This window comes from Chroicocephalus ridibundus, chromosome 5 (assembly GCF_963924245.1).
Source record: "Chroicocephalus ridibundus chromosome 5, bChrRid1.1, whole genome shotgun sequence".
Lineage (NCBI taxonomy): Eukaryota > Metazoa > Chordata > Aves > Charadriiformes > Laridae > Chroicocephalus > Chroicocephalus ridibundus.
This window is the reverse complement of record NC_086288.1, coordinates 37,450,586-37,476,046: the sequence shown is the minus strand read 5'-3', so window position 1 is coordinate 37,476,046 and position 25,461 is coordinate 37,450,586.

Genomic DNA, 25,461 nt, shown 5'->3' with positions numbered 1-25,461 from the left:
GCTGCAGCAGTTCTGCTGGGCAAACACAGTAGAAAAGCCTGCCACTGAAAAGACACACATGCTGTCTGCAGCATAGTTAGACTTCGTATTGTTATAGGAGTCTGTCAGCCTGAAACAGAAAAAGCATGTTCAAATGTTCAGTGAAGGACAGAGGATGGACTTTGGGAGGGGAGTTTTCTCCACGGATTTTGCCCTTGATTTGCTGTCTTCCCCCTTGGTCCATGCTTACCAAGGATTTACTAATGTTGCGGCCATAGCTGGGAACACACTTTCAAGATCTCTGGAGTAGGAGGGCCAGGAAGCACAGTGCTAGTATCCTTTTGTGGTTCCACGGCGAAGGCTGTCAAAGCGTTCCCATTTTTCGCCTAGGGAAAGACTTTTCTGGTTTTCCTCTGCTCTCTCTGCCTCTACTTCAACATCTCTCTAATAAGGATTTGATTTTTTAAGCCAATTCTTATCAGAAGGTAGGTCATGGCTGCCTATAGCTTCCGTCTGTTGTCCATCAAAAATTATTTAAGTTTTTGGGCGTGACCTTCTAAAATCATAGACATTGTATATATGTGTGCTTGTGCACTCTTGTTCGTAGAAAAAAGTGTGAAAAATCCATTCACAAATACAGCTTTATCTCTTGTGTTCAGAGAAGCAGAATTCAGCAATGTCAGGAAAATATTGAGAGAAAATGTGATTTTTAATAGATCTGTCGATGACTGCATTGTAGTAGAATTCACTTTCATCTTTATAAACAAACATTAAATATATGCTTACAACACAGTGAAATGACAGAATAAAGTCAACCTCTATAAATGAGAAATGTGTTTCAGCTACAGGCAAAACTGAAAGAAAACTTCATCAATATAATCACAAGGAGTTTGACAGAGGATAATTATAAAGAAGCAGAAAGATGTCAGGGCTCATCCTTATATTTTTGTTGCTTCAGATAAGGTATGAAGCAGAAGACTGCACGATAAAATAAAACAGTATCTTAGGGGCTCTTCCAAATACAGTATATTTATACTGTAGCATTAGATAACATTTAGTTTGTCGTGCTTATGAACTCCAAAGAAAGCTGTTTCTTTAAAAGGATTTAGATGTATTAGTCATAATCACTGCAAACTAAAGCCATAGCTGGGCAACTGGGTAAAGAATAACCTGCTTTTGAGACATACTACATAGCATCAAAATTCCTTTTATTTTAAAAAGGAGTGAAGGTTGCTTAACAAATATGAAATTAGTCATTTACATTTAGCGTTTAAGTGTGGATTACACTGTACCAAGTCACCTACAGCTAATTTCATGACCCTTTTCTGCCCCCGTTGATGTAAAATTGTGCTAAATCAATAGAGTCCTACTAGTGTAAGTGAGGTCAGTATCAGGATCAATTCAGGCTTCAGCGCTATAGGGAAAATTACTGTGGTGTTTAATAATCAATTTGGGACAGGGTCAAATTTACACTTTGCTTGGTGTTGGGTTTTACTGCATCTGCTTTACATAACCTACGGCTCTGCATTGCATAACGGGACCTTCTGCATTGCTTCCTTGAAGTAGCAGCAAAACCTGGACACGAATACAAGGTCCGGTAACAGTTGCTGTTCCGCTCACACATGCATTTTTTTTCCACAATGGGTTCCCTTGGTGTTCATCATTACAGTGTCTGAACATAGTATGTCACATGAAGAAAGTAGTTTTCACATGTAAGAGAAGAAAATCATAACCGGACCTGGGGAAGCCGGGCGCTGGAGGGCTGCCAGAAGGGCCGTCTCCTGCCCTGGGCTGCTCGCAGCCCGACAGTACATCCCGCCTCGCCGCCAACTCAGTGCACTTGGAGGAGAAAAAGGTTATTGGCAGAACTTCTCGGATTTAATTGCTGTCAGCCTCAGGTATATTGCTGAAAGACGGTGCGATTTTGTAACTGGGAAGAGGTCTGAGAAGAGGAAGAACTCAGAAATTAACATGACTTTTTGCAGAGTGAGGTGTCGCTAACCTAAGCAAGAGTGACAGGATTTGATCCTTGAAGACAACCCAGGAGTAATGCAAACAAATTCTAAGAAAATGCGGGTAGGAGATGTGTTGGAGAATATAAAATATTTCGGTGAACTGTGGTCATTTGTAGCTCGGGATCTAGCTGATATTGGAATAAGGATGTTTATGGGTAAATGAATGTTAATAATTTTGGTGAGTACTAGAATACTGTCTTAGTGAGACCAAGGTAGGACACTACTCAATAGAAATTTTTAAAAATAATTTGTTTTCATTTAAAAATGCCCTCTAAATTATGTCAATTCTATTTGCACTGTCTTTTAGCTTCTCTAAAAAGGCATTTTCAAAGCACATCCAGGTTACAGTTAAGTTGTAGGAAACATACAGATCCAAAACAGGGCTTATGAACCTTATACAAGATTTGGTCACGTGTTCAAAATCCTCCCAGTCAACCACCAACTACTTCTGCAATACATGGGCTCTGCAGATACCTCTGTTTCTGATGTGTTCTTGAAGCCTCCTTCCCTGGACCCCCAAAGGCATTGCAGTTTGATGCGGTTGCGAATCTTTCCCTCATCCTCCTTGAAGTGCAGGAAAGAAGCCAGAGTTCATGGGGTGAGAGAGACCCAGCGGGACAGCAGGTGGCAGGCTGCAGGTCTCTTCTGTGTCCTGCTTACAGACTTCCCTCTGAAACACTGTTTTAGTATTTAAGCATGAAGAGCAACTGGGTGAAATGAACGATCGAGCATAGTTACTGGAGCCCCTCTCTCCTTTTCTTTCAAATGAATAGCCAGCCAACAGCCTGATGCATTTTTCCCGCCCAAAGCAACCTGAACTTTTTGCAGTGCTAGAGTTTCAACTGGCAAGGAAAGCAGTATCCCTCAAGCCCCAGAGCACCCTTTGGCCAAGGGGTAAGACTACTTTCTAAGACGACAGATGTGCACTTAAACCCTCTTAAGGCAACTGAATCTGGATGTCCTGCTTCTGGATTTAAAGCTGTGCCCTAGCTACTGAATTATTTTATAAAAACATTATTTGCTTTTCCATTGTACATTAGAAGGACAGAATTGCCTCTTGTTCATCCATTTTCTTCAAATAAATATTACAATATTGTGACTTTCTTGTCTTGGGAGTAACCCAGAGGGTGTTACACTCAGCAAAGTCCTTAGGCCCCAAAACGGGCTTGGATATATTAAACACACGTTTCATTATTTCCCTTGTTAATGGAGCACTGGCATCAGTGGATTCTTTTCTACATCACCCAATTTATCATGTATCCAGAGTTCATCGTTTTTCTCTGACAGCTCAGAGCTGCAGAAAACCCAGTATGGACTGGAGCTAACCCTGGCATATTTCCACAGCTTATAAATAACATTATCCATACATAAATCAGACATCTACTCACCAAATAATTCAGGAATTCATTCTGAAAGAAAAAAATCATAAAATAAAAGGGAGCAAAATTAAAGTTTCCAGAAAGGAGGAATTTTCTGTTTCAAGTATTAAAGAAGCTAAGTGATGTCTCAGAAAATGCCGACAAACACTTTCATGTCTCCATCTGTCAGTGATGCATATTTTCCTACTGCACCTTTACTAGCGGTTACTCTAATTAATTGAAAATATTTCCAGGAAAGAACTGCAGTCACTGTATTTACAGCTATTTATCCTGATTTTTGTCTTTGTTGGTTTCAGTTGGTGCTTTTATGCCCTCCATCAATAAGCTAAATAACAGGCTTCCTTCCAGAAACAGAGCTTCAGTCTTTCTTCTGAAAACCCATCTCTCTCTTTCTCAGAGCAACTTCTGAGCTGTAATAATTCTTCTAAACCTCTTTCTATATATTTTTGGGATAAGTTACTTCAGAAGAAAAACACAGTCCTTTATATCATTTTTACTGACAGAAGAATTACAAGTTAAATCTCTTTTCGATGGGCTCTGGTCCACGTAACACAGCCCTAGCTAGCTACGCTATACAACTCTGCAACCCACTTTGTCCTGACTTTTTGCAGTTTGCTGAGGGATTGTTTCAATGGAAACACCATATTCCTCTGCTGAGTAGACAATTAATAACCTTATCTTCCTAGGTCTGTGTACACAGTTGTGTAGAAGCAGATGGAGTGGCTTGCAGCGTAGCTGTGCGGTACGGACGGTGCTGAGAGAAACCTACATCACTCCATTATTGACCTGCTCCTCCAGGGTGGAAAAATGCGCAGTGATGCCAGCGTCTACTGGTTGTGCCTTTAGTCTGGGGTCAGAGATCAACAATATTTGTGTCTATGCGGAACCTAAGGTTATAGCCTCCCTTAATGTTAGAAAGAGGATTTCTCAAAAGCACTCAGTTTGGACGAATTATCTTTCCCATGGTAGGATGCCAGGGAGAGCAAAGCTCAATAAATATCAAAGCCCAAATCTTCAAAGGCTATCTGGATTCCTAATAACACTCCAGAAACATAATTTGCCACGATGGGTGTAATTTTTTAATTTACCTCCACATTTCAGTCTCTAAAGAGGTTGAGAAATTTCCTTTTGCCTTGAGAAATAATGAAAAGCAGCGTAATCAAAAGCACCAGAAGATCAACTATTAATAAGCATCACGATGTGGTACTTTAGAAACTTTTTTGTTCAAATTATGTGCTCTTCTTAATATATATCTGAATAGCTTATTATCTGAGGCAGAGTGATTATGCCACAAGCCCAGGAAGAAGAAAGCCTGAGGCTAATCTGGAATCTTCACCCATAACTGATATTTTGACTTGAAGAGAGCCTTTGTAGCCTGTTTGGACTGGGATTTCTGTGGTGGTATTTTAACTCAGTTTTAGTAGCACTACATTAGTAAACTGGAAAAAGGTGCATAATGTAAGTACCAGGTACAAGAAAGAAAAAATATCTCAATTACAAGAAAACATATGCAAAGAATAAAAGAAGGTGACATACTTGGAAAAGCATGGAGACAGAATATCTTAAGAAGAGGCAGAGTGGAACGTAGCAATATCACAACTAGCTCAAGAGCGATTGGCACAAATTCATTTTAATTTGTAGCACCTTCTGGCTCATCAGCTTGCACAGGTTCACTGGCCCTGCACTGAACCAGGGCTCTATCTGATCCATTTTAATTCAGGACACCACAGGCAAGATCACATGTATGTCGAAGGATTGTCACAGCTGGCAGACAGTCATAAATATTAAATTTAAAAAGCCTACTAATTTTACAGATAGTTTTGCATTGTGCTTGTTTGGCTTGCATTACTGTGCTGCCATACAACAAGTGGCAGCACAATTAATCATGAGCATCACAGGGTAATTTGTTATGACAGAGAGCCATGTGTGCTCATTACAGACAGCTTCTCTTTTATCCCTTTATATTATGTCCCCCCCTTTGCGATTCTTGTCAAGGAACTGGATTATACAACACTGTGAAGTATTTCCAGGACTACTTGAAGATGAGGGCTCATGGGCGGTGGCTCATCCATCCTGCTTAGCTTGCAGGCGAGGAAGGAGCCAGAGAAGTTGCATACTGTCATGCAAAATAAGGATTAGAAAACCCAAACAGCTGTGGTGATCAAGTCTGTGCTATTTGTTAGTGCAGGTTTGCTACCGCCAAGTAGGCGGCCTGTGGTGACTCCTTCAAGAGAGACCAGACCACCACCATTTCCCTGCCAACCCCACCTCCCAGAGAGGAGGTTTGGCAGATGATGTGCAGGATATAAGCAATGAATATGTAATCTCCCAAATTATTACCCTTCTGAGCAGCCACTGCAATGATCAAAGCCGTTGCTCAGATGGTTTTCCTGTTCTCTGTGAGTACGTTTTGTGGCAGTCTCTTCTTGCTGGCATTTCATCACTGCGATTTAAGGCTAATGCAAAGATTTTAGCTTGTGCTTTTTTCCTTATAACCTCTGTGGCATAGCTGGGCTCATGCACTGATCCCCTTTAGCTATCTAATTGCTGACCTCATTTGCTAATTAGGCTAAATATATGTTAGGCATAAACTGTAGCAATCTAACCGCTCACCTCAAGCATCACAGTACTAACCGACAAAAGAAAACACTTATGCCACTTCACCCTTCTACATAAATGTAATTTTTTGCAAGCTTTTTCAACATTAAAGATTGAATGGCTAAGAAACGAAGGCTTATGCCAAAAATAAAGACTAGATCTGTGATGCAGTTGCATTATAAAAGTAGGCAATAGCATAGACTATTTCTAGTCATTTATTTCCTGGGTTCAACAAAAAGCAAAGGTGTCTAAAAGGAAGAGCTATTTATTTAATTTGCTTCTATTCAGTAGCATGTTTTCTCCACAGAACTCAAAAGAACAGCCTAGAAGCTTGCACGAGCCAGTAATAAATTAATTTTTTCTAATGTTGTGAGAGACTAAACTGAGGCAGAGACAATAAATAATGCTATCCAATGTCCACTTTATGTCAAGGGATTATAGAGAACACAGGGGTTTCTGACTTGTGATTCCTTACTTGTAATTTCTGGAAAATGCTAGAATATTGTTAAAAATATCTCATCATCTGTATTCACTCCCTAAGAAATTCTTATATTAATTACATATGAATAAACATGTTTAAAAGAAAGCTTGAAAAAATATACCTACAGTAGAGCCACTTAAAATATGTAAATTCTGTGAGAATTAATTTTTAAACAACATTCTCGCTATTGAAAAAATCCACCAGAAGTAGGAGAATGTTTCAAAATAGCAGACATTTCAAAACCATTTTTGCATCTTATTATTCCGCACTTCATGTGATAAGTGACAGAGATCTCCATTTGCCTTTCTCATGCACATCTTGCTATTTGTTCTTTCACCACTAGCCCACCTCCTCACAGCTTCTTTTAGCATTCAAAATGCCTGACAGAGGAGCTTCAAGCAGACATGATAAACATCAAAAAAACTCTCATCAAGCTGAGACCAAAATAAAAAAAAAAAAAAAAAAAAAGAGTCCTCTGATTGTTAATCTGCCCTTTCAAAAATAAAACTTCCACTAGCCCAAAACCTACAATGAGTAATACCCAACCCTCTTCCAGAAATAGGATCAGCAAAGCACAGCACGGTACATCGTGTCCTGCTGGCTACCTGGGCAAGCCTCCTCCTACCAGACCACCCTCCTCTTGCCCGCCCAGCCTTTGGATAGTGAAGTTCTTGAGGCTCTGACAGGCTCTGCAGCTAAATGCGTTTGCAGGCAATTTGGAAAGCTCAAAGCATTATTAGTTGTAATTTTCCTTAGCTAAATGGTTTCACTGTTGCCCAGAGGGAACACTGTGAGGTTTTAACCTCATCAGCATGACAACTGATGAAGAAAAAAAAAAAAAAAAAAAGACTATATGCTTCAATACTGATGAGAATGTGCTCACCCTTGTTTGCTGTACAGGCTTGGTCAGACGTGTTACTCTGAAGCTGATAATTATCAGGATAGTATATATTCAATTGCCATCGTACAGCCATTTTTGTCTAATAGTGATAGTGCAACCACCCCGTGGAAGTCTGTTCTTCTCTTCTCTGTCTATCCTTGGATATCAATACTGCCTATATTGTGGGAAAAGACAGAGAAACAGGAAGATGTTTTTGAGATTCTCAAAGCGGGTTTATGTATTTGAAATATTGAAATTAACAGGTTGGGAACAGTGAGCTGCACCCCCTCTGGGACGTTACAAACATCACTAGAATCTTTGTCCGTCTCTCCTGACCTTCATGGGTGGTATAACACGACAGAAGCAACAACAAACTTTGTAAAAATTTGTTACAGTGTGTAAAGAGTTGTAACACCTAACAATTTCTTACAGGAAAAAAAAAAAACAACAAGTTGCCTTCCTCCCAGCACACCCAAGAGTTAAAACACTGCAGTCATCAGACATTCCTGTGCGCCGCCTTTGGGGATTTCACTGACCATCCCTAAACTCATAAAGACTGGCACATGGCAACTCAGGCCAAGCATGAAAAGAAGTTTACCAGGAAGAAAAACTACAGAGTGCTTTACAGATTACTGACCTTTTTTCTTTTTCTTCCCCTCACCCCCCTCCCCCACCCCCCCACCGTTTCCAGCACATCACAACTTTTCTGACCTGTTAAATTTTCTGTCTTGTTAATATTACCTAATAAATAAAATATACTGTGTTTGTTTTGTAAGATATTGGTAAGATATCATTCCCTTAGACCCCCCACCGCATTATTTGTGCATACACGCACATGTACAAATACACAGAAATGTCTACAACCAAATTTTCTATTGAGAGCCCCATCAGGCGATAAATATTAGAGCCACACTGTCTGAGTTTATTGACATAAGGTTCTGCATGTTATTGCATCAGGAAATCTATTGTGGAAAAGGAGAAATTAGAATGTAAATATTTTTAGCATTTTGATAGCAACGTTGCTATATATATATATATATGAAATGGGTTAGCTTACGTTGACCCTCTAATCTCCATATTCTTGCCATAAATTAAGATAATACCATCATATTTTTATGAGAGAATCTCATGGATCAAAACAGCCTTCTGATTCTAATTTTGACTACCAACGCCAGTACATTAATGTGTTCCAGCATACAAATAGCAGAAACATACCAATGTACAAACACATGGAAATCACAGAACTCTTCCATCTCTCGTACCAAATTGTAGTGAAACACTGTCACAAGAGTAATAAGAAGCGATACAATCAGGCAGGAGAAACTATTATTGGAATATAGGTGTTTAGGTCTAAGAAAACTTCATGTGTGCATTTTCCTACTACACTTTTGTTTGTACTACAGGACACATGGGTATGTTTGCAGATTCAGGGTCACAGAATAAAACAGTTCTTCCAACAGCTGAAAAAAATTGATGAACATCTGATTATCTAAAATGAAAAAATTAAGGAAAATGCGCCTTGCAATGAGTAGTACATCTATATTTACAGTTGTGTGAGTGGAAGGGAAAGAGAAAGCTTGTAACTAACATCTTTTGTCTTGCTTGCAGTGTAGCTCCCCAGCATGTCAGTGACTAATCACAGAAGAGATGAGTAATGGGATAGGAGGGAGATATTTGGCTACGGTAATGATAAAAAAGGGAAACAACAGTGAATGCAGAGACAAAGCAATAGACTTTGATCTGTGCTGACTGGAAAATAAAGTCACATTTTAAAAAAAAAAAATTGAAGCTTTAATTTTTTTTTCAGTTTATTACTGAAAAAAATGAAACATTTTCATTCTCTGTGTGTGGGGAAAAAAGCCATTGCCATTTACCACCTGTTCTGCCTGGTTGCTTAGCTGTGACATGTGCCAGGCTGCAGGGGACCTGGGCCAGAACCTTCATAGAAGTGTCCTATGCTCCCAGGTTTTGTTTTTTTTTTTTTTTTATTATTATTATTATTTTTTTTAACAGCTGGCCACACAGCACTTGAAAGGCTTCCCTATTAAAACTATGTATATTTGTAAAATAGGTCCTTGGTGAAGGAATACACTTCAAATTTTTAGAGAGTGTTTTAATAAAAGTCAGCGTCACGGAGCCAGTTTTGCTGGCAAGTAAGAAAAACAACACTGACAGGAGAATTACCAATATATAAGTGCTGCCTGGTACATATGACCCATCATACCTCACTGATGGGTTTAGATTAAAAGCTACGCTTCACTTTCTAAAGGCGTGGAAATGAAGAGATAGAAAGAGATGCTGGCTGCACCTACCCTGATGCTCTGAAGAATGCAATTTTTACGAGGGAATTACTGACCAGAAGTTATCTCTCCTTTTCTGCTTCCTGCTTTTTCAACAGCTTCCAGCAGCTTTTCTGCCAAATAGCAGCTCTAAGCTAATTAATATACTACAGGCTATTGTCCATGGTATCTAGAAGAAAAAGCCCATTAGCACGCTACCTTCATCACCAGAACTTCTTTACCCCTGGGTATTTTAACCCTGGCACAACTAGGTTTTTTTAGATTGGGAAAATAGTTTTAGCCCTTTGTGATAACTTAAGTATGCATTGCCAAGTACTTTTTTTCTCCTTTGCATGCTGTTTTCTCATGACATTTTTGAAGATTTGGTATACATAAAAATGGAACTGTTCTGCTGAAGGCACCACTCAAAATGTAATGTACTGAGAACTGACCCTTAAACAGCAAAATTGTGCTGTTGGGGCAACATACGAGCTAAAAGAACCTGTTCTTTGAAGGGTGGTTTGCTATCCCTGAACACGTTGTATCAAATGGTCAGCCACCGATTCGTGGAGAAGACCTTTAAAACCTTTCATTTTTTGTTTGTTTAATATTACAGTAGCAGACCAATGTACTGCCGCACCACTGTTGATCCTGCACCATTTGTAACCACAGTAGAGGGCACTAAATCACATCAGCCAACAACAGACTTGACTACTATAAATGTGGAAGAACTACCCACATTTCTTAGCAAAAAAAAAAAAAAAAAAAAAAAAAAAAAAGATTACTTCCATCTACAAGATGTTGGATCTAGGCTGAATCCCCAAAGGGTAAAACCTCCTGAAAATGCACTCAAAATATCCACATAGAACTTAGCATTCTTGGTTTTTTAAAGCATGTCTTTGGAATTAATGATAAAGGCCCTTATCCTGCAAGAAGCTCTGTGAAACCTGTGCTGATAATTAATGACACGATAAGGAAACAAGCTTCACCTCTGATAGCAAAGGAGAGGTTCCTTTTGCTTGATTATAGCATTCAAGTTTTAACAGGATAATAAATGGTGTTGGCTGAAAAAAAGCAGTCTCAGCTGAGATGCTGCAAAAACGTCTGCAAATTTAGTATGCCCCACAGTTTCACCAGCAGCACCTGAAAAGGATTATTGGTGTAACATGCTTTTGGCTCTCATCTTCAGCTTGATGCGTTAGGTTTGTTAAGCTTCTCTTTCTGGGACCAATACAGCTTGGTTTTTGGCTTCAACTGAGGACACAGGGCCATTTTGTACCCAAAAGTGTGTCCACCTGTGGCAGTCCCATCTGCCTGTAGAGGTGACAGAATGATCTGAATTCAGCGATATAAGGGAGGCATGGTTTTGTGGAATGGAGGAAAGTAAGCTCTGCTGTCTTAGAAACATTTCTCTATGGCATACAATTTAGCTTTTTCCATATGAAGGCTACAAAAACAAAAATCAGGTCTAAGGATCAAGCTGGGAAATACAGAGACCCATCCTGTGACTACAACTCCGGGGTGTGCAGCTGCTGTTAGGCCTGGCAGCTGAGACAAGGGAATAGCCGTAAAATGCTTTCTGGCATAATATCAAGGATCTTGTTCCTTCCTTTTTTTTTTTTAATGGAGTCAGCCATTTAATATTGTGTTTGTGTAGCAAGTGCAATCTATCTCCCCCCGGGACTTAATAAAGAATTTTAAAAAAATCTTTGTCAGGGCATAATGTATTTGGATACAAAATTGACCTCAGATAACTTTGATATTAAGTATTTTGTTGTGGAAAAAAACCTAGAGGCACTGGGTTATCAGTCTACTGTTACGCTATGTACTTGCTACCATCTCAGCTTCTAACCTTCAGGCCGTGGATTACTATATATTGGAGCTGAAGTCGCATATAAAGATATATGGTTAATGAAGTTCTTCATCATTCTTCAAGATTGATGATGCTATTCAGCTATGTAATATTATGTCCTTTATTGCTCACCAAGCTTTCTTTGACAGCTATAGCTATAGGTAATGAAACATTAAAGAGAAAATTGGTATTCATTTGTTTTGCATAACTACGCAGTACACAGTTTTTCTGCATGAATATGCTGTGCTTCAGTTCTTAGTTCAATCTCTATTTAAAGCAAAGCTTTAAGAGGAAACTTACATGAGTTATTAACATAAAGTGTTTGTGGCAATTTTAGATTTAACTTGGTAGGCTGCTTTACAAACCCTGAACTTGATTGAAAGACCTATATAACAGTTAAGATTTTCTAACAGGTTCTTTGTAATGCATAACCTACCTCAATTACCTTAGCCATTAAAGATTATAGGTTTTATGAGGTAAGATTAAAGATTACTTGTGTAAAGGAAAGAGACATTTAAAATAGATTTTAGAAGAGCAAACTTCAGCTTGCTCAGAGCTCAGTTGGGAGGGATTCTGTGGGAAGCTTCTATGGAGGATCAAGGAAGTAGCAAGTGCTGGGAGTTTTTCAAGAACATTCTCATGGAAGCACAAACACAGTTCATCCCCTTTAAAGGTATGGGAAGTAGGAAGAGCAAGAGACCTCCTTGGTTTAACTGTGAGTTTCTGAGTCTGCTCAAAATCAAGAGAGAAATGTACTGGCGATGGAAAAGAGGACAAATACCAGTTGAGAACTACAAGGGTGTTGGCAGAGGTGCAGAGGACGTGCAGAGATGCAGTTAGAAACACAAAAGACCAGCTCAAATTCGAATTGGCCAGAAACGTCAAAAACTACAAGAAAGGGTTCTTCAGGTACATAAACACCAAGCAGAAACAGAAGGAAAATACTGGACCACTGTCAAACAGCAGAGGTGAACTAGTCACCAACAGTGCTGAAAAGGCAGAGGTTCTCAACACTTTCTTCACCTCCATCTTTACCTATTGTATATTGGGTCCTAGGCCTTGGGAGCAAAAATCTAGGTTGATGCACAGACCCACCGTCAGTGAAGGAAGAGTTGGTACACGAACTATTACTGGAGCTTGACCCCTAGAAATCGATGGGCCCTGACAATATCCACCCAAGGCTGTTAAGAGCTGGCTGATGTTGCAAGGCTGCTCTCCATAGTCTTTGAGAAGTTGTGGAGATCAGGGGATTTCCCAGAAGATTGGAAGAAGGCTAATGTCACCCCCATCCACAAGAAGGGATTAAAGGAGGACCCAGGAAATTATAGGCACATCAGTCTTACTTCATTCCCTGGGAAAGTTATGGAACGAATCCTCTGGGGGGCTATCATAAGGCAGTAATAAAGTGTGATTGGGAAAAGCCAGCATGAACTGACCAAGGGCAAATCCTGCTTGACAAACCTGATCACATTCTATGACAAAGTAACCTGCTCAGTTGATGTGGGGCAAGTGGTGGACATTGTCTACCTGGATTTCTCCAAGGCTTTCAGCACGGTTCCCCACAGCCTCCTAGAGAAACTGAAGTGTTACGGTCTAGACTTCCCCTCAGTGTTTTAAAGGTAACTTCAGAAAAATATTCACCAATATTTTTGTACATTCATCAAATACTTTTGAAAGCATTACTTCCTGCTCCTACAACACCAAGGTGGCACAGCAGGAGAATTTAGACACAGAGATCATGCACTTTGATGACTTTCTGGAGGCTTCACATGCCCGTGACCTGGACCTGCCTGGATGGTAAAGCTTCCAGAGAACTTTCTGTAAAACAACAGGAATTTGCCCTGGAATTATTTTTTGTCTGTGACTAGCATGTTGTGTATAAGCTGTCTTCTCTTCAGCTCAGAGACAGGTGTAATGATAGTGTTATAAATTATTTGCAAATAGAGTTAGACATACACACACTTAATGCTGATTTTTACCATGAAAAAAATATGGAGATGCATAGCTTGAAAAGCATCAGAAATTTTTAGAATTAATGGAAAGATCTATTTTTTTTAATAGAAAAATGCACAGATACATGCAGATATAAAATAATGAGTTTTCTGTAAAATAGAGCTTTTTGCTAGGTGACTTTTGTAATAAAAAAAAGAGTTCATATGAAATAAAGAAAGCTAACAGGAGCTGTTGAACTCTGACATAAGTTTTTTAGGTCCATGGTATATCTAAACAGTTCCAAACAAAAAAAAAAACCACCACAGTGTGGATAATTACATTTGAAAATTCATCATTTGCATTTTAATCCTTTGAATGCTTGAATTTTTTTTTCTCTTGTATACCTGGACAGAGCTTCATTGAAACAGCCATTGATTCCCAATCTTGTATAAAGATCCTCTAACTGCAAAGCGCCCCCTACTAAATGCTTCAATAGTATTGGAAACAAAGTTTAAATATGATGTAGGATTTATTATTGACCTGAATAAATTTGGACTTTTTATTAATAATGCTATAATATTAATGAGTGATTTTTACAGTTACAAATGAAATGCTCAGTGAACTATTACACAGGTTGTCCAAGCACCGGAATGGTGACTGCTTCATTTCCCTGGTAACTGTATGCCCTTATACATGTAATTGAGTCTTCCAGAGCAACCACAATGCACCTGCTTATTACTGTTGCATCGGCCACACATAATGTTAATGCACTTGAGAACACACGAGGCTCATTGTTTAAAACAGCATCAAAAGATATCATTTGGGGCCGTTTAAAAATCTAATGTGAAATTTTAACTTTGGAATGTCTTGAAACCACAGGTGCATCTAATAATTATAGATAATGAATATCAGCATCTCCAGACAGAGTACAGCTCATTTTGAATGATGGTTCATTCAAATAAATGATTCTTCCATTTATACCAATAGGACTTATACAGTCGTATTTGAGACTAGTTCAGGGCTGAATTGTTAATAGAAATTGAAGCATTTGTGGAAACAGTCATAGCAGTTGTCTACCCTAGATCCACAGGCAGAGGACACGAATTTGACCCCATCTCCAAGCCTGTTAACTGGGGCTTCCAATGACAACACGACCTGATCTTCCTTTACTTTTTCTATACCTGTCCCTAGGCAGATTTGTGGCACAAGTGAGTAAGAGCACAGTGTTAAAACTGGCTATAAAACCAAAACACCGAACAAGGTGCACAAACCTTTGCTCGGAAAATGGAAACCAGCTTGTTAAACATGTTTTACTTCTAATTGGTTTTGTCTGTGACATAAGTTATTTATAAGAACAGCTGGAAGAAATCACATGCAGAAAAAGACATTTTCAGTTCATACTCAAGTTCTGGATCAATTTGCATTTGAGCTAGAGGAAAAGTTTGGTTTTAGTAAAACTAAAGCTGAGTCTTAAATTGTCTAAGTTCCATGGAATTCAACAACCAGCACTGGAGCACTTGCTAATGGCTAATACACTCTTCTGAAAGGAAGGCAGACAGGAAGCTGATAGAGTTTGGAGAAAAGGATGGATAGTGGAGGTAGAACTGGACACCCACGTAATAAAACTAAACCTAGCATTCCAGGGCTAAGCACTCTTGTTTCTAAGTTGTAATGTAAATGCAGAAGTAAGGGCCACGATTTCTACAGGGAGAAAACCAGCCAGGAATAGACCTATACCTTGAAGCCTGAACGCACCTACTGACTGCAGCATCTCAGTGTCAACATACCCCTGTGCCCTGCATTTCCTATGAGGTAGCTCTAGACAACCCACTCCTCCGTTTTCTGGGTGGGAAGCCTACCTTCCTGGCACTGGGTTCCCACTCCATACTAGGTATCCCGAGTACCTTTTGTGTGCAAGTCCATTACAGGATGAAACGGTTAGCACACTTCATTTTTCTTTCCCCTCAACATTTGTTAAATGCCTTTCTACTGAAAAAAAAAAGTTAGTAAGGTTTATTCCTTTTATTCAGAATTCTACTCTGCTATTTCCCATGTCAAGTGTCAGTAATAATGAAGTGACTCATAATTGTGTTTGAAAGCAGGCAATGAAATTCCTGTTTGGTGCAACCCTGGCTGACCTGAATCCTCATTATGATGATCCCCTTTTTTCTAAGCAACAAAGAACGATTACCAAGGGGCTTCACATCACCTCCATAGAGAGGTCCAGTACAGCCACAGAGTCTGATGCTGTTTCACTCCAAGATTGTTGCAAAGAGCTCCAAAGCTGCTGGATAAGCAGGAAGCAAATGGATGCACTCCTATGGCTCAGACCACAGTATAAAAATTTATGCATATACGGGAATAATTCTTCAGTATCTACAGACCTCTGGGAAAACTAACATACTGTAGTATGTTAGGCCTCATCATTGCTTATGATTAAAAGATGACAGAAAAAAAACAAACCACCAAACAACAGGTCACTGTCCAAACTCTCACTAGCAGAGGGGGTTTGGTGCAAAGGAGCAGATCCTTTGGAGGTGACCACCTATGGAGGTGACACGAAGCCCATTGGTAATATTCTGTTGCTTAGGAAAATGGGGATCATCACAATGAAGGTCCAGGAGCAGATCCAAGGACAAGTCTCAGCTTTCTGCATCTCCCAGGGTCTGCACTGGGGACAACTTAAGTGTTTTGATTTAGGCAGAGCATATCTAGTTCCCATAGAGCAGGCAGAAACACTGAGGACATTTTAGTGGAAAATACTTTTTCTTGGATTTAGCATAGAAAACTGAATTCATAGGGCAATGATAAAAAGGCTGAAGTGCTGTCTTGTTCTCAAAGGAAAGGTTGTTCTTTATATCATGAGATTATCTATAGCACTTAGGAAAAAAAGGAGGATTAAAAATGAGAGATCAATCTGTAAAGGTAGGACTCACTACTTGTAAAACATATAGGTATTACATATATGTCTATTTGTTAGTTTTCAGTATCTAAGTAGGCACTTGGCACGAAGTATTTCATTCTTGCATCTCTCATCTCCTTCTACATGTATATGAGACAGGTAAGTTTCTTCAGTTTCAAAACCACTTAAGTTATTCAGCCACATCCAATGTTTTAATTAAAATGTGCATGGCATCTTTTCCAGCACTGCAATTTATTTCCTACTAGCAGAAATGAATTTAAAATAATCTCTACAAAGGAAGATTGCTTACTGTATTGTTTAGCAGATTTTGCTATCTCACACACCCAGAGTATATCCCTCTTCTTCCAAATTTGCTGTGAGTTCTTTTGCTTTTCACTCTTTCATTTGCTTTTTCAAGAAAACCTAAAACTAGCTGTCTATTGTGACTGAATATAAATCATCTGAGTCCAGACATTCATCAAACCATCATCTGAACAGAAAATGTGCAACTCTGAGAAACTCTTATAGGTTTAGAATCAGAGAATGGCATGGAAATGAAGCTACCAGTTATACATACCATTGTATACTAAATTGTGTATAGCCAGTGCACCAAACAAAATGATGAAGCAAACTGGGATGGCAGAAAGCTGTAGAGCAAAATATATTTTTGTAAACCATTGCTTGAATAATTTAAGTTTATTTATGTACACCAAAATTAAGTTGTTTCAAAATAACCTATGAACAGAAAAAAAAGACTAAAATATCAGTAAAATGGTTTAACAGAAATAATTTAATCAGAAAATATTCTTCCTATCTACACAGGAGAAGGCTTGTTTAAGTGCATCAGTGAATGGAGGGAGAGTGTCTCCCATAATGTAATCAATGGCTGGAACTGGAGGCTCATGTTGGTCATAGAGACACACATTCAGTGCAGTTGGACCAGAAAATTTCCATTCTTTACATATCCTATAATACCAATTCAATGTAAGCATTCCTGATTGATTGTTCAAATGCATCAGGTCAGCTGCTGTGTTCACTAGTTATTGAAAATCAGCCAAATATTCTTCAGCTGAAGATATGTGGAGTAATTCTACTGAAACTTTTATGAATACTGTGGACTTGAGATTGTAAGGAAAACTAAGTTAGGCCTGCACCTATAAAAAATTTTAACTGTTCCTTTGAAGACTTTTCTTGACTAGAAGGAGTGACTGCTAGTCAAACCTGATCTCAACACAATTTTCTTCCTGAAGCAAGCAAGTAAATCTGTAACTCAAATCCGACTTTGCCTGTGCTCCTAAAACAGGTTCAGTTGTAATCAAACAAGAGATGTTACACTGAATTTCCACTTGGAAAAGGATTCAATTTAGACAGTGTGTCTTAAATAGACTGTCCTGAAGATAACCTGACTAGTTATCTTCAGTAAAGCAAAAAGCCCTAGTATTTCATCAGATATTATATAGTCCAAAAGAAATTTTGTGAAACTTTCATGAGATGTCAGTGCCAGCTTGAGCAAAATTTGCAGGCAATCACTGAACTTTAAGACCTATATCTATCTGCTGCCTAACTTTTTATTTTCCCAAGAGTCCTTTTTATTACTTTTTTATGACAACTGGCTAAAGCCAATTCACTACAGTGTCTTTGGGCTTCCCTCAATACTGATTTAGTGTGTGCTTGTTATGTTTCACTTCCTTAATAAGATATCAAAAGAATGGGATTCTGATTTTCTTGATTTCTGTTAATTTTTTCTTCTTCACTAATTAAATTATTACTACATATTTTGCAATCTAGAGAGAGTTTAAAGGAATACAAGATAAACTAATAAATTGAAAAGGTCTTCCTTTACTAGAACTATCTGGAGAGGTATACCTTAACTTACATTTAACTGGCACTTCAAAAAAATAAAAAAAATAAAAATAGATAATTTCATATCAGGTATTCTGCATAGTTCACAACAACTGAACACACTTAACCACACTAAACTGGCTACTTAAAATAGCTAGTCTGGATTCACTTAAAAATACTTTTTATAAAAAAAATTCTCTAATTCAGGAAGGCAGACATACCTTTCTACTGGTGGTGATAGCTGAAAACTCTCTGGGCATTGGTATAGAATAATACACAGTTGCCCCTCTTGGGCAGTTCTCTTTGAGATTCTTTTTCATATGCTACTATTTTTGGGATGTATTTTCTTTGGATTTTTTCCTGTGATGAAGCCAAATAAGAGAAAAGCCCTTTAATCTCTCACCACAGCACCCACTGAGCAGTCCAACTTCAGAAAAAAACCTTTATCATACATCCTTTTTGCTACCCACGGCTCAGACAGATTAAAAATTAAGTGCAGTCTTTTGGATGCTAGCAGCAGTATACCTTCCCACCGCATCCTGAGCCACACGCCATATGCTTCATGCTTGGTCTTATTTATTTATTTGCACCTGTGCACTTACAGGTCAAACAACTGTTTTGGTAAAAGTGCCATGCAGTAATGGTTTGAAATGGTCCACTGCAATACCAAGCTGCCATCGTCACTGTGATCGCCTGCTTTTATTCCTGCCCGTCAGAAACATCTTCCTGGGGATGTCTTAACTATGCCTCAGCTTTATACTTCTGATTATTTTTTTTCTTCCAGTAATTTGCCTTAGATGTAAACTCTTGTCAAAACACAGATATTTCAGTGTACCTGATGGGTCTGCTCAACTGCAGATGAGCCGCGCTTCTCAAGAACCTTTCTGTTACAGAATTGAACTGAGCTGGACAGCATTTAGAGAGCAAAGGTTTCTAGCCTTTTGTCTCCTTACCCCTTGTGTTCTTTAAGGCTCCACTTGCTCACTTCCCCATCAAAAAAAAAAATTATATTTTCAGAGAAAATTATTTGTTAAAAAAGACAGAGGATTGGCAGCTGTGGAGCTTCAGAGCTCTCTGCAGAATCCAGATGCACAAGTAGCTGCATTGCAGACATCACCTTCCACATCTCCTACTGTGTATCTGATCTTCCAAACTGGAAGATCTGTGTCTAAGTGGGAGGAGAGGGAAAAAGGTGGTTCTTTTTTCATGCACATGTACTCCCTTAGCTTTAAATGTCATCAAATGCAAATGCTTAATGCTATGCACATCTGTTCTATAGAAGCTAGGAAAGCACGACACACAGCAAGCCACTAGCAAGACAAGCGACTTTATTTTTTAAACTTAATTTCTGTCAAATTCATGCCTGTGATCTGCAGGATAACATTTTAACATTTTGTCAATGCTTTCTTAGTCCTGCCATTATCGTATTTTTTTTGCATATACTGAACTTTACAGATAAATGTGTCAGTGCTGATTTTTCTCTCGAGACTGGAAGAACAATTCCTGAAAACTGTTGGCTCAAAAACAAAGAAAATACTGCAGCTGAAGCTACTCTGCAACACTAACTCCTCTTTCAGGAATGCCTCAGTCATGCACTTCCTCGGGTCAATACTAAAGAGATAATTAATATAGTCAAACATTTTAGACAAACAAATTAGTTTATTTGTTTGCTTGAGAAGAATAGGGCTTTGTTTTCAAAGGAATAAGAAATTAATTGCCTTTTTTAGAACTTCCACAAGAGCAAGTAGGTTTTTTTAAATATGCTTCTCAAGTGCTGTACTTTAGGAAGTCTTCTTTTCCTAAGGGAAGGCCTTTTTGCATAGCAACAAAGAAGTGAAACAGAATATGAAATGCCTCATCGAGTAGTATTAGCCAAGGAAAGTGCAGTGGAAAAAAACAGCTTAAACATTGCTGAGCATATTATATTTGAAAGCATTTTTTTATGAAGTATGCAGTGCAGATGTGCTGGTACAGTAATGAAGAATGATTAACCATACTTCTTACTAGGGTGTCTTTTTTCCCTACATTAGAAGCAACAGTTTATCATATCACTGACTTTTTTTTCAGGTAAGTCCTGAAAGGTGTTTATTGCTTGCATTACTTAAAACAAGTTTATTTTAGATTATATAAATAAGAATTATCTAAAACTAAGTAAAGTAAAGAAGAAAGAATGAAAGCATGATTTTTTCAAAGACACTACCTGAAAAAAGTGGTAGTTTGTTCATAAGAATCAGTATACAGAAATTACCACTGTATTTGTGTTGTGCTTTTGCTCCACAATCATATTAAGCATATCTTTTCTGCTCTTTTTCCCCACATTTTGTAGTTATCTATATATACACATATGCAATTCGTTCCCACAATTTAGCATTAACACAAACCCCAAGTTACAATTTACCTTGGCTTCTCCATGAAATCTATTTTATTTTCCAAAGTATAAATAATTTACCACATCAATATTTTCCTATTAGTAATAAAATGTGTATACATAAATTGATCTCTCTTATGGTCGTAGTATTTCTCATATTAATCTACATGAACAAAGAAAAATGTAAATCCAATACGATCATGTTTCATTAAAGGGTTTGGAGCTTCCTGGTAGTCCCTGAAGTCTACTTTTCAACTGAACACTGCTAAAACTGCATTGGGTTAAAACATGAAAGTCTTCCCAGTCTACAACTGCTACATATATTAAAGGATTTGTATATTCAAATCATGATATTCTTCCTTAGAAAAACTGCAAAAAAAGATGAGTCAAATGAGAAAGAAGCATCATATTAAGTGATGTGACTGGCCTGAAGTAGTTAAGACTACAATTTTAAAAAACTTTTAGCACCTGCAATATCTAAAAAGACTAAGACATAACCTAACAAGGATAATCCTTAAAGGAATCCTATATCCTTTTAAAATGGCAAAATCGTATATCCATTGACTGTTACATGTTTACTTTACAAGACAGCTGACATCAAGTAAAATATCTGAAGAACATTTCTGTTCTTCGTTATGCTTTTTTAAAAACTAATCCTGCACATGAACTAGAAGCTTTGTCATTAGCTTCAGAGAATACAAGATTAAGACATTAAAAGTTACTGTATTTTATTTCCAGCGTCCCCTTCCCCTTTTAATCCTGTGATACTCAAGTTATTCCTAGATACTGGATAATTAATGTAAATGGCCACAGGATGTTTTAAAAGATTTATTACAGTGTCTATTCTAAGCACATACCTTTCATTCTCTCTCAATACCTAAACATTCTGGCCCATATTCTTATCAAAGTTGTAGGAGATCAGTCTAGCAGTGTTTTGCTGAAACTGGTCTAAATCCACATGCAACAGAAGATTTGTAGCTAGGAGAGGTTTACATTTTATGCTCACCCCCAATACATATAAGCATCAGCCACCTGAAAGTACACCAGTACTTGGCACTGGTGAGGCCCCACCTTGAGTACTGTGTCCAGTCTCGGGCACCACACCACAAGACGTTCAGGTCTTGGAGTGGGTTCATAGAAGGGCAACAAAGCTGGTGAGGGGTCTAGAGCACAAGCCTTATGAGGAGCAGCTGAGGGAGCTGGGATTGTTTAGCCTGGAGAAAAGGAGGCTGAGGGGAGACCTTATCACTCTCTACAACTACCTGAAAGGAGGTTGTAGAGAGGTGGGGGCCAGTCTCTTCTCCCAAGTAACAAGTGATAGGACAAGATGGAGTGGCCTCAAGTTGCACCAGGGGAGGTTCAGATTGGATAGTAGGAAAAAAATTTACACTGGAACAGGCTGCCCAGGGAAGTGGTGGAATCATCCTACCTGGAGGTATTTAAAAGACAGGTAGTCGTAGTGCTTAGGGATATGGTTTAATGATTGTTTTTGTCAGTGTTGGGTCAATGTTAGACTTGATGATCTGAAAGGTCCCTTACAACCTAGACAACTCCATGATTCTGTGAAAATACTGGTGATACATTGCCAAACCCTCAACCACCTTACTTTCTCTCATGCATTTAAGTGCAGAAGGGCAAATGCATTGTCTTTCATCTTGTCATACAATTTTCTCCCCCATCACCTAAGCTCACTGACCTCAAGGGTGAGTTGAGCAACATGTGCCTCCCTAATCTGCAAGTCAGTGACTTGCATCTAGCTCTCAAGTCTGTTGCTACCGTCTCAGATCTGGAGAAGGATTTGTATGCATGAGAGTTTGTCTGATAAAAACATGTTACTGCTGTGCAGATTTTTTGTCTCACATGTCATTAGCCTACAATACTTGTTTTGTTTTACAACTTCCTTCTACTTCAAATACAATTTTCACACTTCTGCTAGCAATCTAGTAATTTCTTTACCTCCTGTATAGAAGCATTGTCCTATCTGTTACATTTGGCATTCAGCAGTGTTCACTAAGAAATTTAATAGACTTCTTTGTTTCCAGTCTCCAGTGGGCAGACAGCCACTAGACATTTTCAGCAGGACTTTCCTGGCAGGTTTGGACTAGACTAATGTAAAGGTGTACATAAGTCATCCATTCAGCTCTAAGTGATTTTGTTTAGAGTTGATTAGCCAAGACCAGAGGGTAAAAGTTACAGGAAATAACATTTAGACTGTCTGGTCTGAGTTAACAAAGACACTTGAGTAGAAGTCACTACTGAGAGGATATTTATATTAGATAAAAGAAAGTATCTAGTAAACAAGAATATGCCTACTAAAAAAGAAAACTGATTGCACTATAGAAAACTCATCCTTCTAATCACCTGTGTCTGTCCACACATTTCTGTTGTCAGTCAGGACTAATCTCTGGGGCAGGTGATTTTTAGTTTTTTGCTATATGTTTATTCCCTACTAGCAGAACGTAGCTAATAGTAAGAATGATGGACAAACTATTTTTTTTAATCTGAAACATAACTATGTTTAGATTAAGAATATGTAATATTTCTGAGTCCAAAATTTCTAGGACTTTTTCCTATATAAAAAAATGTTTCATATCTTAAGATATATGAATTATTTTTTTTTCTTTTTAACTGGAGCTATCAGGTGTATGTCACATTTTTATTAGTGTTCAACTACAGAAATCTGGTCAGCCAGCACTCCTGACTGCCAAGGAATTCATCTAGTGTGTGTTTTGCTAGAAAAAAGTCATTTTGTTGCCTTTAGCCAGAGCTGAACTTTTTTTACTTCAGAATCTTCGATATTTGGTAGGTACTAAGTGCTTTTGGTTAATACAATCAGTAGTTTTTAGCCTTGGAGATCTTTTGACTTTGCAGATTATGATCTAAAGTATCTAGGGAAGGGGGAAGACTGTGGTGACAGCTATAATCATGAGATTGACCTCATGTAGCTTTCATTATTAGACATTTCCCAGAACCAAGAGAAGTAATAGGTGAGCTGTTCACGAAGTAAAAATGCCTCTTCAGCATCCATCAGCTAAAATGTAGCAAGATAAAGGTTTTCTTTTGTAAAGATTGGCCATCTTCCAAGCAAACGATTCCACCTCCAGTCTGCTGAGAGCTGTTAGCCAAAACATATATTTCATTGATCCAAGTTAATGAAAAGCATAGCATATATCACAGTTGAATACTACATGGAAAAAATATGCCAGTTTATTCTGAAAATCAAACTTGATCCTAAGCCCACATCTATGAAGATTTTTTTACAGACACTCCAGTGAGCTGTTTCTCATGCAATGGTTTTGGGCTGAATTCTTTGGAGCATGCCTCTCCTTTAGGGTAGATTTCCTATGGCATGGTAGAGAGGGGAACTACTCTCCAGTCTTGTCTTGAGGGATCTGCAGCTTGGCAGAGTCCTCAAGACACTGCACCACTGAAATTGTAGGTGTATCCTGAAGCACTTGCCCCACATTTAGGCACCTATTGCCTTCTGGAATCCAAAGCCTCCTGGTAAACACCCAGGCTTCATATATAATGTATAGACCAACTAAGGATGACATATACAAGACCAGCAGAAAGCTATGACAGTAGCAAATGTTAGGAGGAAACTAAGGAGATATTTTCAACCAGCTTTTTTTCCTTGGGACTTGCAACACGACTTTGCACTTCATCTGCACCCAGCTGGAATAAGATTACCACTTCAGAAGACTAGAGTGCACAATTTACATATCTTCTTCACAACACTTCTGAATTGCTGCCTGGTTGAGTCAGAGAACTGGGGAGGTTTAACCAGTTCTCTAACAGGATTCACATGATCTCCTACATTTTCTACTACACCCTCAGTAGCTTAGAAGCAGTGGAGAATTTGCCTGGTTTTGGTTAAGATGGTATTTGTTACCCCCTAAAGAAGCAATACTCTTTCTTGAAGTTCAGGCTGGTTTAAATTCACGATCTATGTAACTTTCTTAACATTTTTGTAGGATTACCATTCTGCATAGAAGTCTAATGAATGAATTTGAAGGGCTCTGTCCCTTGAGCACACACAGTAGACTGAGTCCAACATTTCTTTAAAAATATGCTTCAATATTTTTCAGTACAAAGCAGTGCACAGAATACAAAGCTTATTACTATTTTCATGATTCATTTGAAGCAGAGTGCCTCTTGCACAGTGTAGGGAGCTAAATTGTGCATATCCATCCTTTAAATATCAAAAATCCTGCACACGATTACTCTCTCAATCCCATTATCATTACTAATATGAATTCACCAGTGGATGGCTACAGATGGCTATTTTGGCATAAAATGAAAATGTTATAACTTTACCTTGCAATAATATGAATGGGTAAATCTAGAGAATACAACACGTAAGCAAAATATGATGAAAAATATGATTTATGGTCTTTATGAAATGTTCCTCTCCATCTGCACCTCCCAAATGTCTCAAAACTGACACTTTATACATCAGTGCTTGCAACACCACACACCATGTAACAAAATGTGCTAGCTAAAACCATTTCCCAGTATAACCTATGGTTTCAGTTTGTCCTTTGCTGTCTCTAAAGTTATTCTCTGCTTAATCTCAGCCCAAAGGTGACTTTATCACAGTAAGCTTGGAAAAGAGTTTTGCATCTTCTTTGTGCTGTAAACACATGGGGATAAAGATCCCCACACCTCTATCTGAAGTTTTATGGGTTTGTCCAAATTAATCTTTTTATAAGGTTTAAAATCCAAGATTTCATAATTTGAAGTCTCAAAGGGGAAAAATATATCAGTCCAAATCTTGAGTACAGTTTTGTGGCCTGACCTGAAAGCATGTGGGGTTGGTCATGGCAGGTCTGAAGAACACTTTCTGTTTCCCTGGCTGTCCCTGCTGTGCAGAACACATATACAGAGGGATCCTTTGAATCATCTTAGGCACATCCATAAGGATCTTCTGACTACTGGAGATGATATGAGCCAG